This window comes from Somniosus microcephalus, chromosome 28, assembly GCF_052327205.1.
Source record: "Somniosus microcephalus isolate GS21.2 chromosome 28, FLI_Smic_1.0, whole genome shotgun sequence".
Taxonomy (NCBI): domain Eukaryota; kingdom Metazoa; phylum Chordata; class Chondrichthyes; order Squaliformes; family Somniosidae; genus Somniosus; species Somniosus microcephalus.
The window spans coordinates 45,908,487-45,925,170 of record NC_141014.1 but is presented as its reverse complement, the minus strand read 5'-3'; the positions used below and the strand labels follow the sequence as shown (position 1 = coordinate 45,925,170).

General features: G+C 48.4%; 1 protein-coding gene across 1 annotated transcript in view; it reads right to left on the bottom strand.

The window, feature by feature from the left end:
• Positions 1–10,547, bottom strand: part of LOC147099737 (ferritin, higher subunit-like) — a 192,180-nt gene extending 181,633 nt beyond the window's left edge. The window contains exon 1 of the transcript XR_015073905.1: positions 10,422–10,547. The gene's annotated coding sequence lies outside the window, so the exon portion shown is untranslated. The remainder of the gene's footprint in view (positions 1–10,421) is intronic.
• Positions 10,548–16,684: the final 6,137 nt, after the last annotated feature.

Genomic DNA, 16,684 nt, shown 5'->3' with positions numbered 1-16,684 from the left:
GGTGGATGTAAAAGATCCTATGGCACTATTTCAAAGAAGAGCAGGGGGGTTATCCCTGGTGTCAATATCGCTCCCTCAACCAACATAAACAGATGAGCTGGTTATGTTCATGTCGTTGGTGGGAAGCTTGCTGTGCGTAAATTGGCTCCCACAGTACAAAAGTGACTACACTTCAAAAAGTACTTAATTGGCTGTAAAGCGCTTTAAGATGTCCGGTGGTCAGGAAAGGCGCTATAGAAATGCAAGCTTTTCTCCTAGTCTCATGCTTCTGTCTTTTCCCCACATTAAATGCCATTTTCCACCCACCTATCCCGCTCCCTTTGTATTTGTAGGTCCACCTTACCCCATTATTAGATTAATGCCAGCTTTAAATGATGGTTAACTGTGTGTGTTTTTGTAATGTTTTAAATATTACCTTTTGCATAAGTACATTCCATGTACAGTCTGATCTATCCCCCCTCAAAGGATGTTTGAGTTAAGCTGATGGGATTGCAGGAAGAGAGGCGCAATCACTGTGTACTCTTTTTGAGCAACCCGTAAATAAACAGACTATAACGAAACTTGAAACATTAAGTGAACCTTAACTTAAATTAAAATTGTGTTGGTCGGGGTGATGATGCACTCCAGTCCCCGCGGCACCCACCAGTCGCGGATATACTCAAGCGTGCCAGCAGACACCGCGTGCTCCATCTCCAGGGCCAGCCGGGTGCGAACATGGCCGTGGAAGAGAGGCAGGCAATCTGGCTCAACGACCCCCTGCTGCCTGGACCAATTGATGGTTTTTTTTAAAGCCAGGGCCAGGAGCAGTCCCACGAGGAGGTCCTCCAAGGTGCCTGCTCCTCTCTGCACCAGGTGACCTTAGATCAAGAGCGTGGGACTGAAGTGCAACCAAAAATCAAGGAGCAGCCCCTTTAAGTAATGAAAGAGGGGCTGCAACCTCCCATTCGATGTAAACACAGCATAGTGTAGCTCTTGCCTAAAGACAACCAAATGTTAATCAGAAAACAAACAAACACTCAAATTTACAAGGACACAAAATCCAGTCCAATGTTGAACAGTTTATTTATAGTTAGTGACAGTTGATATTACATTAAGAGCACAGGTCTCACAGCTCTTTGTACAAAGTCACACAACCCATCATTCCCTGAAGGACAGGGTCTCCCACACAATTATATAAACACCAATACAGAACAAAAAAGCTTCAGTCACTCTCCCCCAGGGTGTGTTTGTCAAACAGGTACTCTCCCATGCCATTCTCAGGGGCTCCCAGTCTCTTCAAGTTGGTGAGATGATCTCCAAGCTTCTTGATCATCTTCACTTGCTCATCCAAGTAGTGGGTCTCCAAGAAGTCACATAACTGAAAGAAACAAAAAAAGTGACACTAGTTATGGCCAGTAGCAGATAAAGGAACATCCGAGCTACCCCCCCGCCCCGCGAGTTGGGATTTTAATCCTCGGACTAGAGGATAGTCAAGTGGTGCAATTGAGATGATGCAAATTTGCTCCAATGATCCAGTAATTCCTCTACAATAGATGCTAGAAACACCGACACATTTATTCTCAAGGTCCACATTAGGCACTGTCCCATCCTCTCCCCAACCCCATTAAGGACCCAAGAGAGACACCCCAACACAAAGCAATTGGGCATGGAGAATATTGAATAGGCATAAGGACAGCAAGGTTCCACCACCTCCAACATACCCAAAAACCCACATTAAGAACTTACATGAGGGTCAGTGCTCGCAGTGGAGTGTTTGTGCAAATCCAGCAGACTCTGGTTGACATTCTTCTCCAGCTGCAGAGCTCTCTGCATCACCTCTAGACCATTGCTCCACTCATCCTGCTCTGGTTTCTGAAGGGGAAAGTCACAGTTCACTTACAATGAATTAAACAAAAAATACGTGACAGTACAAGGCAAACAGGGGTGAAAGGCAGCCAGAAGTCCATGTTACCATGAACCAATGTGTCACAGGAATATAGAATTACTGCATTAAGCCACTAGAACCATGGAATCAAATTGGAACCAATTGCTTTAGAAAGTATTGGAAACAAGGGGATCCCGACAGAGGGCCACTCATTTATTGAATCCAACCTTGATGTCCTCCAAGATGATTCGGCCTCCACGCCGATTCTGGAATTTCATCAGTTTCTCAGCATCCTCGTGTTTCTCATGTGACTGCTCCTTGAGGAACTCAGCAAAGTGACGCAGGGCAACATCATCCCGGTCAAAGTAATAGGACTGTGGAGAGAATTTTAAACAGCTTCATCAGACCTAGATCTTCATATACAATGCAAGATTATTATATGTACCCCTGGTTAGTTAGTGAGTTCTTAATCTTGCAAAAATAGATCGAAAAATAGAAGATAGGAGCAGGAGCAGGCCATTCAGCCCCTCGAGCCTGCTCTTCCATTTAATGAGATCATGGCTGATCATCCAAATTCAGTACCTTGTCCCTGCTTTCTCCCCATATCCCTTGATCCCTTTAGCCTCAAGATGCCATTGGTTAACTAGCAAAATATAATTCACTTCACTAATCTGAACATGTTGGCCAGCTTCTCCTCCCAATAAACAAAAACCAGGATGAAAGATTCAACCAGCAAAAAACAAAAAGTATAAACTAATGTTCAGGATTACGATTTCATGTCCAGTCAAACTAAACTCTACTGCTGGATAAATAGCACCTCCTCTACTTCCCATCATTCAGATGAGATGTTAAACAGAGGCCCTGTCTGTCCTCAGGTGGATGTGAAAGATCTCAAGGCACTACTTCAGAGAACAGGGGAGTTCTCTCCGGTTTCCCAGGCCAATATTTATCCCTCAACCAACACCACTAAAACAGATGATCTGATCATTTTCTCATTGTTCGTGGGAGCTTACTGTGCACAAATTGGCTGCTGCATTTCCCACATAACAGGTGACTTCATTGGCTACAAAGCATTTTGGGAGGTAGTCAAAAGGAACTATATAAATGCTGCTTCTTTCCATTCTAAACTAACATTGGGCATGGAAGGAGAAACTTCAATTCCAGTAGTTTTACACCACAATGTAGTGCAAGAGATCTAGGCTCAGTGAACAAGGCTTCAACACCAGGATTCCCAGGACTTCACTTCCAGTTATAGAGAAAGCTAGTGAGGACCTGCCATCATGTCACTCACTACAGTCACCCCACTGAAACTGAACTTTGTCTCATGTCAACAAGCACCAACAGTCACTGGACCAGGTTTGTGCTCTTCTGTTACAAACTCAGGCAGCAGCTGAGCTCGTTCCATATATTAAACCTGGTCAACAGAGTGCAGCTGCTACAAGGAGCAGGCCATTAACTCAACAAGCTCACCCTGAAGTACTCACTGCCCAAAGATTTCTTCCCCAGGTAAGAAGTCAAGAGAAATATAGTTTAAAGCCAGTTCATGGAACTGCAGAATTTCCAACTTTTCAGAATACAGCAACAAGGAATACAAGACTCACCATGGAAAGATAAACATAGGAGGAATAGAGCTCCATGTTGATCTGCTTGTTGACAGCATCCTCACAGTCCTTGTGGTAGTTCTGACGCACTTGGGAGGCCATCTTCACTATTTTCTGTTCTACTATTACTGCTCACTATCACCTAGAAAGTTCAAAAACTGACCTTTTCTAACCCAAGCTCTTGTATTTATACTACTGGGACAGCCTGCATTCAAACAAGCAAATCAAATCAATGATGATTGACAATCCCTGAGAGCCAATCAGGAATCTTCCCTGAATTCAGGCACCAATTAACAAAGGAGAGGGGGTGTGGGGGAGGAGGGGGTGAGACCCAGAGCCAATCAGAGCTATGGAAAACCGGCAGGTTTGGGAGATCAGTCTCGGTGATGTCCCTCTTTTAATGGACCAAGTAAATTAACCAAATAAACTGTAAATAAACCTCTAAAACTTTAAATAATCCTTAGCAAATCAAATTAAAATTTGGTTGTCCAATCCAATTATGCACTCCAGTCCCCGCGGCGCCCACCGGTCAGGGAAGTGTGTCTCGGTGATGTCACTGCTTTTGGGTTCCTTGACCATCTTCAAATCGGAAAGTCTCTCGTTGTTCGATGCTCTCATTTGAATTAAATGACAATTTGCTGCTTTCGAAAAGCTCAAGGTGCTGAGAATCATCCTTCGCTATCGATGAATTTTCCTACAATCGTTCCTTCATCGTCGCTGGGTCAAAATCCTGGAACTCCCTCCCTAACAGCATTGTGGGAGTACCTTCACCGCACAGACTGCAGCGGTTCAAGAAGGCGGCTCACCACCACCTTCTCCAGGGCGACTCAGGATGGGCAATAAATTCTGGCCGTTGACAGCGACGCCCACATCCCATGAATTAATATTCAAAAAAATGGAATAAATTGATTGGAAACATCTTTGTGTGTTATGGAACCTACACCAGAGTATTATTCATTCCCATTTTCAGATTCTGTAGAACCGGGACCCATGAGGCTTGACTTTCCATTAAATATTTCTCCCCATCACACAATCCCTTCGGATGTAAAGACAGGAATTTCTCTTCCAGAAAAACAGGAGTGTATTTTCTAGCCCGTCACTCGGGGAGCTGCTACCAGGGCTGTGCTTCTTTGTAGTCAGACTGTAGGAAATGTATCGGCACGGAGTGGGGTGAACGTCGACCTCATAGATTTTGTGAGATGCAAACAGTTACCATTAGTGCCGTTCTGACCTCAGTGCGGGGAGTGCTTGCAGCTGAACCGCACCCGAGTTCAACATGTTAAATTGGTATAGAACCTCGGTTAGACTACACTTGGAGTACGGTGCACGGTTCTGGTCTCCATAGAATCATAGAATAGTGCAGCACAGAAGGAGGCCATTCGGCCCATCGAGTCTGTCCCGGCTCGTTCAAAGAGCAATCCAGTTAGTTCCACTCCCCCGCTCTTTCCCCAGGAACCTGGAACTTTTTTCTACTTCAAGTATTTATCCAATTCCCTTTTGAAGGCCACTATTGAATCTGTATCCACCGCCCCATCAGGCAGCGCATTCCCAATCCTAACCACTCCTTGTGTAACAAAGATTTTCCTCCTGTCGCCTCTGGTTCTTTTGCTAATCATCTTAAATCTGTGTCCTCTGGTTAGCGACCCTTCAGCCACTGGAAACAGTTTCTCTTTATTTACTCTATCGAAACCCTTCATGATTTTAAACACCTCTATCAAATCTCCTCTTAGCCTTCTCTGCTCTAAGGAGAATATTACAAAAAGGATATAGAGGCACTGGAGGAGGTAGAAATTTGATTTACAAGGATGATAGCAGAACTGAGAGGTTATATCGATCAGGAATGACTGAACAGGCTGGGGCTCTTTTCTCTAGAAATAAGGCAGCTGAAGGGTGACCTAATAGAGGTCTTTAAAAATGATGAAGGTGTTTTGATAAGGTAGATGGAAAGAAAATGCTTTCACTTGTGGGGGAGTCCAGAACTCAGGGCCATAAATATAAGATAGTCACTAATAAATCTAACAGGGGATTCAGGAGCAACTTCTTCAGTGGTGAGAATGTGGAACTCGCTACCACATGGAGTAGTTGAGGCGAAGAGCAGAGATGCATTTAAGGGGAAGTTTGGTAAGAAGGGAATAGAAAATATGCTGATCGGATTAGATGAAAAAAGGCAGGAGGAGGCTCGTGTGGAGCATAAACACCGGCAGGAGCAGTCGGGCCGAATGGCCAGTTTCTGTGCTGTAAATTCAATGTCATTCTTAAAACACGGGCGCCTGTAAAGTTTTTCACATCGAGTGAGCTGAAGACTTTGTTTTGTCTGAAACATGAAGCCGTCAAACCCGTCAGCACGCAAACCCATCCCGACTCGTAGAATTGCGGCTCATCGTCGTGTGAAATGTGGGGACTCAGATACCCCAGAAATGCCTCCGAGAGATGCAAAGACATCAACGTGGAATGGCTGAAGACGGCAATTTCATTGCACCCGCTGCAGTTCTCAGCTAAGTTCCTAAATTAGCTTGTAAACACTGGCGTGTTGCAGCTGCAGCATCATCAACGGATGAATCCATTCCTGGGGGTGAAGGACACAAATGGAGATGCAGTCGGATTTGGAAAGGATGATTGCTATTTGGTATGAACTGCACAATGGGCCTGAATACCAATCAATACATTTATGGAGGAGCTGCCGGTATTGGGTTTATACATTGATGGAACAGGCAGGGAGGGGGAAGAGAGTTTCAGGAGAAGTATCTATTTAACTTGGGGGTTTTACTTTGTGCATTTAATGAAATACATTTACTCCTTCCGGAAGGATTATATTTTGTGGGAATACAGTTCCGCACGTATTCCTCGTCCTTCAATACCTTACCCAAGACCATGAGTGTTGGCAGGTTAGTCAAACATGGTGGGGGAGGGGGAAGGAGAGGGGTCCCAGAACAAAGCCCAGTAGGGTACTCACAGTTTCCCAGTAAGATATTTTCAAATTCTCTACCCCAAAGGGCTGTGGATGCTGAACCATTAACTATATTCAAGGCTCAGATAGATTTTTAGATTGTAGTGGGATCAAGGGATATGGAGATCGGGCTGGAAAGTAGAGGTGAGATTGAAGATCAGCCATGATTTTATTGAATGGTGGAGCAGGCTCAAGGGCCGCATGGCCTACTCCTGCTTCTAATTATGTTATGTGGATAGCAAGCCGATATGGCAATTGTTGATTCTCCTCCACCACCACATCAATTGTAATCCCCTTATCATGAGTTCAGTGAGCTCCAACATTGCTGGCCTGTGCAGCAGTTATTTGTTTCTCTGCCCAGAAAGGCTATAGCGGCAGTGGTGAGTTTGTTAACGGAGTTACCCCCACTAATGACTGATGGGGATCTGTAGCAGTTTACTGAATACAAACTGCTCTTCCCCAGGGAAAATATAATTCTTAGAGAATGCGAAACCAGAGCTTTCTCTTCATTGGACTGAAATGACAGAACACAGTCACAGCAAATCATCCTTGTGTTTATTATAACTTGTATTTCATTGTAATGGCTAAATTATAACTCTCTTCAAGCTCTCAAGGGCAGGGGGAATATTCATCACCATGGCAGCCAGTACTTCTATTTAACTGCCTAGAGCCCAAGCTTTGGAATGCCCTCCCTGAACCTCTCTGCCTCCTTTAAGACTCTAAAACCTACTTCTTACCAAGCTTCAGAGGTCCCTGGTCCCATTAGCTCATTTGGCTGAACACACCTTTGTACATTAAGCTGTTGTATTACAGCATTGCAGTTTGTTTGCAACACAAGATTGACAAATTTCCAAGAAATACATAGAATATCAAAGTTAAATAGATTAAAATTACCCCGGCAAAAAATATAACTGTTCCCGATGGTGGAAGGGTCGAGAACCAGAGGACACAGATTCAAGGTGATTGGCAGGGGGCCCAAAGACGACTGAGGAAAAACTGAACGCAGCGAGTTGTTAGGATCTGGAATGCACTGCCTGAGAGGGTGATGGTGGCAGACTCAATCTCTGTTTCCAAAAGGGAACTAGACAAGTACCTGAAGGATAAAATGGCAGGGCTCCACAGAAAGGGCAGGGTATAGTACTAGCCAAAGTGCTCCTGCAGAGAGCCAGCATGGGCTCGACGGGCCGAATGGCCTATTGTGCTGTAACCATTCTATGACCAAATCCCATGACAACACTGCTGCACAGCCCAGTGTAATACTGGAAATGTAACCAAGTTATGTTAACTGGAACAAAATCCACTAAAATTTAGAAGGAGACAAAATCCAGTCAAATATAGAACAGTTTATTTACAGTTAGTGACATTTCACATTAAGAGCCCAGGTCTCTCAGCTCTTGCACAAAGTCACAAACCATCATTCCCTACAGGACAGGCGTCTCGCACACAATTATAAATACAAGTACTAAACACAATAGGCTTCATCCCTGCAGTCAGTTTAGTCACTCTTCCCCCAGGGTGTGCTTGTCAAACAGGTACTCTCCCATGCCATTCTCAGGGGCTCCCAGTCTCTTCAAGTTGGTGATGTGATCTCCAAGCTTCTTGATCATCTTCACTTGCTCATCCAAGTAGTGGGTCTCCAGGAAGTCACACAACTGGAAAAAGAGGGAAACTAGTTATGTCCAGCAGCAGATTTCAAGGAACATCCTAGCTTCCCAAAAGAGTTCAATCCACTTGGATTGCAGGATAGTGTTGTGGTGCAATTGAGATTAAAGGAATTACTGCATCATTAGATTAAACTTCCTGCAGAATAGGGGCATAGATCCTAAAATCACTGGGACACATTCACTAGTCAATGGCCACAGTAGGCCAACCTCCCACCACTCAAAAACCTAAAAGGCACCAACACAAAGCTATAGAGCGTGAAGATCTTTTGATTAGGCTCACGGTACCACCACCACCACCAACTTAACAAATGCCCACATTACAGCTTCAAGAACTTACATGAGGGTCAGTCCTAACAGTGGCGAGTTTGTGCAGATCCAGCAGACTCTGGTTGACATTCTTCTCCAGCTGCAGAGCTCTCTGCATCACCTCCAGACCATTACTCCACTCATCCCGCTCTGGTTTCTGGAAAGGGAAATTCAGACAGTTCACTGTACAATGGAATAAACAAACAAGAAAGTATTGAAGGAAATTAGGGGTGCAAATATCTAATGTTACCATGAACCAATGTGTTAGAAGAAGATAGAACTACGGCATTAAGCCAACACAACTACTGGAGTCAAATAACAGATGTAGTTAAGGGGAAGCTAGATAAGTACTAGGGAGAGGTGCATAGAAGGGTATGCAGATAGGGTTAGATGAAGCATGGCTCGTGGAGTATAAACTCTGTCATGGACCCACTTGGCCAGTTTGTTATAAATTGGAACCAATGGCTTTAGAAAGTATTTGAAACAATCAGTCTACGGGTCCCAGACTGTAGGGGGTTTCTCTTGCTCGTTCTGGTCTCCTGCCAGGCTTTGTGCAATAATTACCCTTGAGTGGTTCGACCCACTCTCCCCTACGGTTCTAGACCTTGGACTTAGATGCAGAGAACTGTAGTGCAGAGAAAGGACTCAATAAACCAGGTTGAATAGCACGAAATGGATGCTTTTATTTTTAAACAGTTTGAAGCATTACAAAATACATGTCATAGGCACAGATTAAAGTAACTACAATCATGCACAAATTTATGAACTTGACTCTATGGAAATGGGGAACACACGGCACATCGTAAAAGGGAAAACACATTACGATTACCCTTAACTCCCTCCCCTATACCTAAACTAAGTTTTGACCTGAGGAACTCGGGATCATGCTCACCACTCTCAAAATCGCGAAAAAGGGGCTTCGCAGCCTTTTGGCACAGCTTTCCGTCGTCACGTGGATTTGGAAACTTCTGGCGCAGTCGATATTCTCTCTCTCTCTCTCTCTCTCTCGAGGCGGCGGGGTAGACACAGCCTCGATGAGCGCTCGTCAAGGTTGGATCAGCTAAAAGCTGTTGAAGAACTGGATGCAAATGGGAGAATCTGAAGGTCTCTGGCCGAATGGTATGTCGAGGACCTTTCTCGCTCCCGCCTGGCTCGGTGGCTTTCCAGAGGGTGTCTTCTCCTTCGGCCTGGGTCGTCGATGATCTCCCAACAACAGCACCCGGGCCACCCTCGTCGTCTTCTCGTCGTCACCGAGCCTTGTCTGGCTGAACACCGACCACGTTGTCTTTTCACCGAAATTGTCCGTCCGAAGCGTCTTTAAAAAGACGAAGCGTCTTGATCGATTCCGAAGCTACTGAGGTAGAAGAGGCGCGCTTGATCCTGGATCTGTGTAACCGTCACCGTCCGTAACTTTGATGGACTTTCAATCCATAGTTATACCCTTTTGGGACAGTCTTATCTCCCGCCAAATCATAGTCTTGTCTTTGTATTAATTTTGGCGGGCAGAAATCTCTGCAGGGGCGCTTTGTCTTGTAACGGGAGCCGGTGATAACTTAACTGGCCTTCCTGGCCGATAATGTCTTTTAATGTCTTTTACATTGTCATCGTGACTCGGTTCGCATATTGATCGGTCTGGAGATTTCCCTTGATGGCTGTTAAACGGTTTCTCCTTTGTACATTAAATGGGTATAAGTGTTCGTGCATTGTCCGCCCATATCTTGATGGGCCCCATCCTGTACTTAGAATCCATTGAATATGTATGCTGTTTCCCTGAGTTTCGGTTCCCCGATACTGGCTTTCGCGGGCTTACTGTCTTCAATCCACAAGCCTGTCTGGCTTGCAGTAACAGAAATCAAATGGTCCAGAAAACTGATCACGAGGCCCGGCGGCCATTTTGTATGCCCTTTTATCAAAGGTTTTTTCTGTGCAAGCTTACTTTGGTCAATAAACTGTCTTATTTTATCCTGTTTTCTTGCGTGATTATTGCTGAAAATTTCGAATCTTACAAGACAGAAGGTCACTTGTTTATCGAGCCAAACCTTGATGTCCTCCAAGATGATTCGGCCTGCACGCCGATTCTGGAATTTCATCAGTTTCTCCGTGTGCTCCCGTTCCTCGTGCGACTGCTCCTTGAAGAACTCGGCAAAGTGACGCAGGGCAACATCATCCCGGTCAAAGTAGAAGGACTATGGAGAGATCAGAAAAGTAGTTGGGTATCCAATGGCAGATCTATCATGGGTATTGTACATAAAGCCAACCTGGATTTTGCTTTCTTTCAAAGGTTTAACGTCTCACTGAACTCGTTGTACATGAAAACTAGCACAGGCCTACTTACTTCACTAACCTGGTAGAGAGTGGACAATCTGACCCCTAGCAATAGGGGAACTGGCCAATGGAAATGGCAAAAGAACCAGAGGCTACATGAGGAAACTCAAGTGCATGCACTGCCTGAAAGGGTGGTGGGAGCAGATTAAATAGTAACTTGCAAATATTGGCCCAGATCTATTGCCAAGGGGCACTAGAAACAAACCCATTAAAGTAGAGTCTAGTCACAGTACACAATTCATGTAGTACATCAAAGAGGAGAAACTGGTCTGAATCTTACTGGCTACATTCATCCCATGGAACTAAAATTACCACAAGCAGCATTAATTTGGCACCTTCAACACTAATCAAGGCATTTCAGAGGAGAAGCACATACCAAGGAATAAAGGTTCATAAACCTTCAGAATTTGAAGTGCTTGGTCAAGGTCAAGAAGTAGGAAAGCAGAGTTAAGGGAGAGTTCCCGAGTAGGGTCAAAGTGGCTGACGGATTTACCACCAGTACGGCAAAGGGAGTTAGCGAAAAGACAGAAGGGCACAAACTGAGAGTTAAAACGAAGGTTAATATTAGGAACAGGAGTGGGCCACTCGAGCCTGCTCCACCATTCAATTTGATCATGGCTGACCTGTAGCTTTACTCCATCCCCCTTGAGGCACTTACCCAAGAAAAGCATCTGTCTTGAAAGCTCCAATTGTCCCAGCATCCACAGCTGGGGGGAAAAGCAGGTAAAGAAAAAAAAAAGTGTTCCAGATCTCCACCACCCTTGTGAAAAAGTGCCTCCTGACTTCCCTCCTAAAAGGGCTATTTCTAATTTTAAGATTACATCCCCTTATTGCAAAAGCAAAGTAGGGAAAGGCCATGGAGTGATTTAGAATTGAGGATAACAATTCTGATTTCCACACATTGAATGCAGAGTGTATTCCAAATATAAACTTCAACAACACACTCAAGAGCCCAGGAAAGAGAGTCATTAAGATACTCAGAATATGGTTCAGTTACTGCAAGGACCAGAGAGGCAGTTTGTTAATGGACACACAAAATGATAAATTGCATTATATTTTAGCTTTAAAAAATGAATTTACTGTGCATAGATTGAGGGATGGGCTAGACACAGCACAGAATTTAGTAAAGTCACATTACATAGTCTCCATTGTGAAGTGGTCAGAAATACAAGACTCACCATGGAGAGATAAACATAGGAGGAATAGAGCTCCATGTTGATCTGCTTGTTGACAGCATCCTCACAGTCCTTGTGGTAGTTCTGACACACTTGAGAAGCCATCCTAAATATTATTTTTTGCTAAATCTAAACTTTGTTGAAGTAAGAAGCTGGGATTTAACCAACCCCCCAAACTCCTACTATTTATACCGCTGGATAATCCAGGGCGTGGCCGCCGAGATGATGAGTGACATTCCTCAATACCCAATCAGAAGTGGCAGCCTCTCTCAGAGCACCAATCAAGTAAAGGGAGGAGGGGAGATGACGCCCAGAGCCAATCAGAACATTTAGCCGCAGATTTAATAACTTTTCGGTCCTTCGGGACGGGAAGTATGCGGTGTGCTTCCTGCAAGAATCCCACACCGTTCCGGGAGACGAGGCCACGTGGCTCCTGGAGTGGCAAGGAGGGGTCAGCATGAGTCACCTCTCCAGTGTTTCCAGTGGGGTGGCTATCTTGCTGGCCCCGCATTTTCAGCCGGAGATCTTGGGGGTCAAGGAGCTCGTGCCGGGCCGCTTGCTCCAGGTCACTGTTCGCCTGGGGGGCGTGCCGCTCCATCTAGTGAACGTGTACGCCCCTCAGACCGGTGCGCAGCAAGCGCGCTTCTTTGAAGAAGTGTCCACTCTTCCGGGCTCCATCGACGTGGGCGAGTGCGTCATCCTCGGGGGGGATTTTAACTGCACCCTCGAGCCAAAGGACCGCACGGGCGGCCTGCGAAGCCCGGCGGCGATGGAGAAGTTGAGGGACCTGGTCGGGTCCCTCGACTTGGTGGACGTCTGGCGAAATCTCCATCCCGACTCCAGCGCCTTCACTTGCGTGAGGTCTGGGAGAGGAGCATCCAGAATCGACCGCCTCTACATTTCCCGGGCATACGTCTCCTGCGTTCCGGCGGCTTCCATGCGGCCAGTGCCATGCACGGACCACCACCTGGTGTGGGCGGAGCTCGTTCCGCTGCGCGCGCGGGGGGGGTCCGCGTACTGGCACTTTAACAACCTGCTGCTGGAGGACGCACGGTTCCGGGATTCGTTTAGTCGGTTCTGGGCCGGCTGGAGAAGGAAGCAGGGGGGCTTCCCCTCCTTCAGGCTATGGTGGGACGTGGGCAAGGCTCACGTCCGTCTCTTCTGTCAGGAGTATGCGAGGGGGTCGACCAAGAGGCGGGAGGCCCGGGTCGGGCGGTTGGAGAAGGAGGTGCTCGACCTGGAGTCCCGTCTCGGTCAAGTCGTCGAGGACCCGGCCCTGCGGTTGGTGTACGAAGAGAAGAAGGGCGCGCTGAAGGACCTGCAGCTCGTCGGGTCCCGAGGCGCGTACGTGAGGTCGCGGATCCGGTTCCTGCGGGACCTGGACCGCGGCTCCCCCTTCTTCTACTCGCTGGAAAAAAGACGGGGGGTCCCTAAGCAGCTCTTGGAGCTGCTGGCCGACGACGGATCTCTGGTCTCGGATCCGGAGGGAATCCGCGCGGAGACCCGCGCCTATTACGGGGCTCTGTTCTCACCGGATCCGTCCAGCGAGGATGCGCGCAGAGTTTTGTGGGAGCACCTGCCGAAGGTCGGCCTGGAGGGCGCCGAAAAATTGGACGCTCCTCTGAGTCTGGAGGAGCTGACCGGCGCCCTCCGCCAGCTCTCTAGGGGGAAGTCCCCAGGGCTGGACGGGCTGACCGTGGAGTTCCACAGGGCGTTCTGGGACGTCTTGGGGGGCGACTATGCGCGGGTCCTGGGGGAAAGTTTGGCGACCGGGGAGATGCCCCTCTCTTGGCGCAGGGCGATGATTGTCCTGCTGCCTAAGAAGGGCGATCTCTGCCTCCTTAAGAACTGGCGCCCGGTCTCCCTCCTCAGCACGGATTACAAAATTTTTGCCAGGGCCATGTCTGCTCGCCTTGGCACCGTGCTGGCCCACATGATCCACCCCGACCAGTCCTACACGGTCCCGGGCCGGTCTATCCATGATAACATCCATCTGGTCTGGGACCTGGTCCACCATTCCCAGAGGGCTGGTCTGTCGGTTGCCTTCCTTTCCCTGGATCAGGAGAAGGCGTTCGATAGGGTGGATCACGAGTATCTTTTCGGGACTCTGCGCGCATTCGGGTTCGGGACGCATTTTGTCGCCCGGATCTGACTTCTGTACGCTGCCGCGGAGTGTCTGATTAAAGTTAACGGGTCCTTGACGGCACCCCTTTGCTTCGGGAGGGGGGTGCGTCAGGGATGCCCCATGTCCGGCCAGTTATATGCCATTTGCGTAGAGCCTTTCCTGCGCTTCTTGCGGAAGAGGTTGGCGGGACTGGCTCTGCAAGGGCCGGGCGTGGAGGTGGTCCTCTCGGCTTACGCCGATGACGTGCTCCTCATGGTCACGGATCCCGTTGACTTGCGGAGGATGCGGGAATGCCAGCAGATTTACTCGGACGCATCCTCCGCCAGGATCAACTGGGGGAAATGTTCCGGACTCCTGGTGGGTCAGTGGCGGGTGGACTCCCTGCCGGAGGAGTTCAGTCCCTTCGCCTGGAGCACTACGCACCTCCTCTACTTGGGAGTCTACCTCAGCCCGGCCGAGGACGCCTGGCCGGCGAACTGGCACGAGTTGGAGGCCAAAGTCGCCACTCGCTTAGGACGCTGGACAGGATTGCTCCGAGTGTTGTCCTACAGGGGTCGGGCATTGGTCATAAACCAACTGGTGGCCGCCATGTTGTGGTACCGGTTGGTTACTCTGATCCCTCCCCCTGCGTTTGTCACCAAGATACAGAAGAAGCTCGTCGACTTCTTCTGGAACAACAGGATGCACTTGGTCTCTGCCGCGGTTCTGAGTCTCCCGCTTAGGGAGGGCGGTCAGGCGCTGGTGTGCCTTCGCACCCAGGCTGCGACTTTCCGTCTTCAGACGCTGCAGAGATACCTGTACGTTGAGATTCCTCCAAGATGGTGTGCGCTGGCGACGTATTTCTTCCGCCAGCTGCGCGGCCTCAATTATGACACGCAACTCCTGTTTGTGAATGTGGGTGGCACGCGTGCCAGCCTGCGAGAGCTGCCTGTCTTCTACCAGGAACTGCTATGGGTTTGGAATCAGGTCGCTTCCAGGCGCAGCTCTCCCCCGACAGGAATGGTGGCTGTCCTTCGGGAGCCACTGTTCAGGAATCCGCACCTCCAAGTCCGCAGGTTCGGGTGGCTGGCGGAGCGCAGAGCTGTGGCTGGCAAGGTGACTCGAGTCGGGGACCTGCTCGATGGCGGAGGAGCGGGCTGGATGGCGCCGGAGGAGTTGGCGAGGCGCATGTCTTGGGTCAACGTCCAGCTCGCGGCCGATGCCATCGAGTCGATAAAGGCGAAAGTGCGCCCCGGCACCACGAGGCGTATCGAGGTGGCTCAGGCGTGTGGGGCGATCCCGTCTGAGCTTTCCCCCGTTCAGACGGAATTCCTTGTCGGCGCCCAGCCCCGAACCCCCCCTCGGGAGCCGGCGCCTCACAACTTGAGCCGTCTCGAGGAAATACCCTCCGTGCCTTTTCATTCCGCACGGAGGGGTTTCCTGTACAGGCTGCTCCTGCACACCTTCCACTTTGCCATCTTCGCCTGCCATCCGGACACGTGCCGTTTTACCTTCCGACGGAGGTGGAGGTCCCCAATGGGGGGCTCTGTATGCGGGAGTCCTCCCTTGTTCTATTGGGGACTTGGCCTGGAGGGTGTTGCACAGGGCAGTCCCGTGCAATAGGTTCTTAAGTAGGTTTACGGACTCCCAGACCGCCTGTTTGTTCTGCGGTCTGGAGGAGTCCGTATTTCATATATATATCGATTGTGAGAGGTTGCAGCCCCTCTTCCATTATTTGAAGGGGCTGCTCCTCAAGTTTTGGTTGCACTTCAGCCCCACGCTCTTGATCTATGGTCACCCGGTGCGGAGGGGAGAGGTCGGTTTGGAGGACCTCCTCGTGGGTCTGCTCCTGGGCCTGGCAAAGAAAGCCATTAATTGGTCCAGGCAGCGGGCGGTCGAGGGGGTCGTCCGGCCGGATTGCCTCCCTCTCTTCCGTGGCCATGTTCGCGCCCAGGTGGCCCTGGAGATGGAGCACGCGGTGTCCGCCGGCGCGCTCGATCACTTTCGTGACCGGTGGGCGCCGTGGGGACTGGAGTGCATAATTGGGTTGGAAAACCAAATTTTAATTTGATTCTTAAGGTTTATTTGAAGTTTTAATGGTTTATTTACAGTTTTTATTTGTCTAAATTTATGTTTTCACAAAAAGAGGATCAAGTAAAGGGAGGAGGGGGAGATGACTCCCAGAGCCAATCAGAACTTTGAAAAATGAGTGTCATTGGCTGACAAGGCAATAAGGACCCCAAGGGAAGGGAACAGTAGCCTAGTGGTAAATTTACTGAACTAGTAATCCAGAGGCTTTGATTAATGGGACGTGAATTGAAATCCATCCACAGCAGCTGGGGCATTTAAATTTATAGAAAAAAAATAAGGATCCCAATCGCCCTGACTTTCCTCAAACACAGTTTGAATATTTGGAATCACAGGCTTATCTTTCGGCTAATCCATTGGGACGATTAAATCATCGATCAGAAACATTTAAACCATAAGTTACCCCCTTTTTAAAGGGGCACAAACAATAAGTTCCAAATTATGACAAAACTAAAATAAAAACCTTTTAAATTATAATTGAGTTCCCTGGATCCACTCTGCACTCCAGTCCCTCTGGTGCCCACCGGTTAGGGAAAGCCTCAAAGGGAACCGTCAGACACTGCGTGCTCCCTCTTCAGGGACACCCAGGCATTGGTTGTAGCCACGGAAG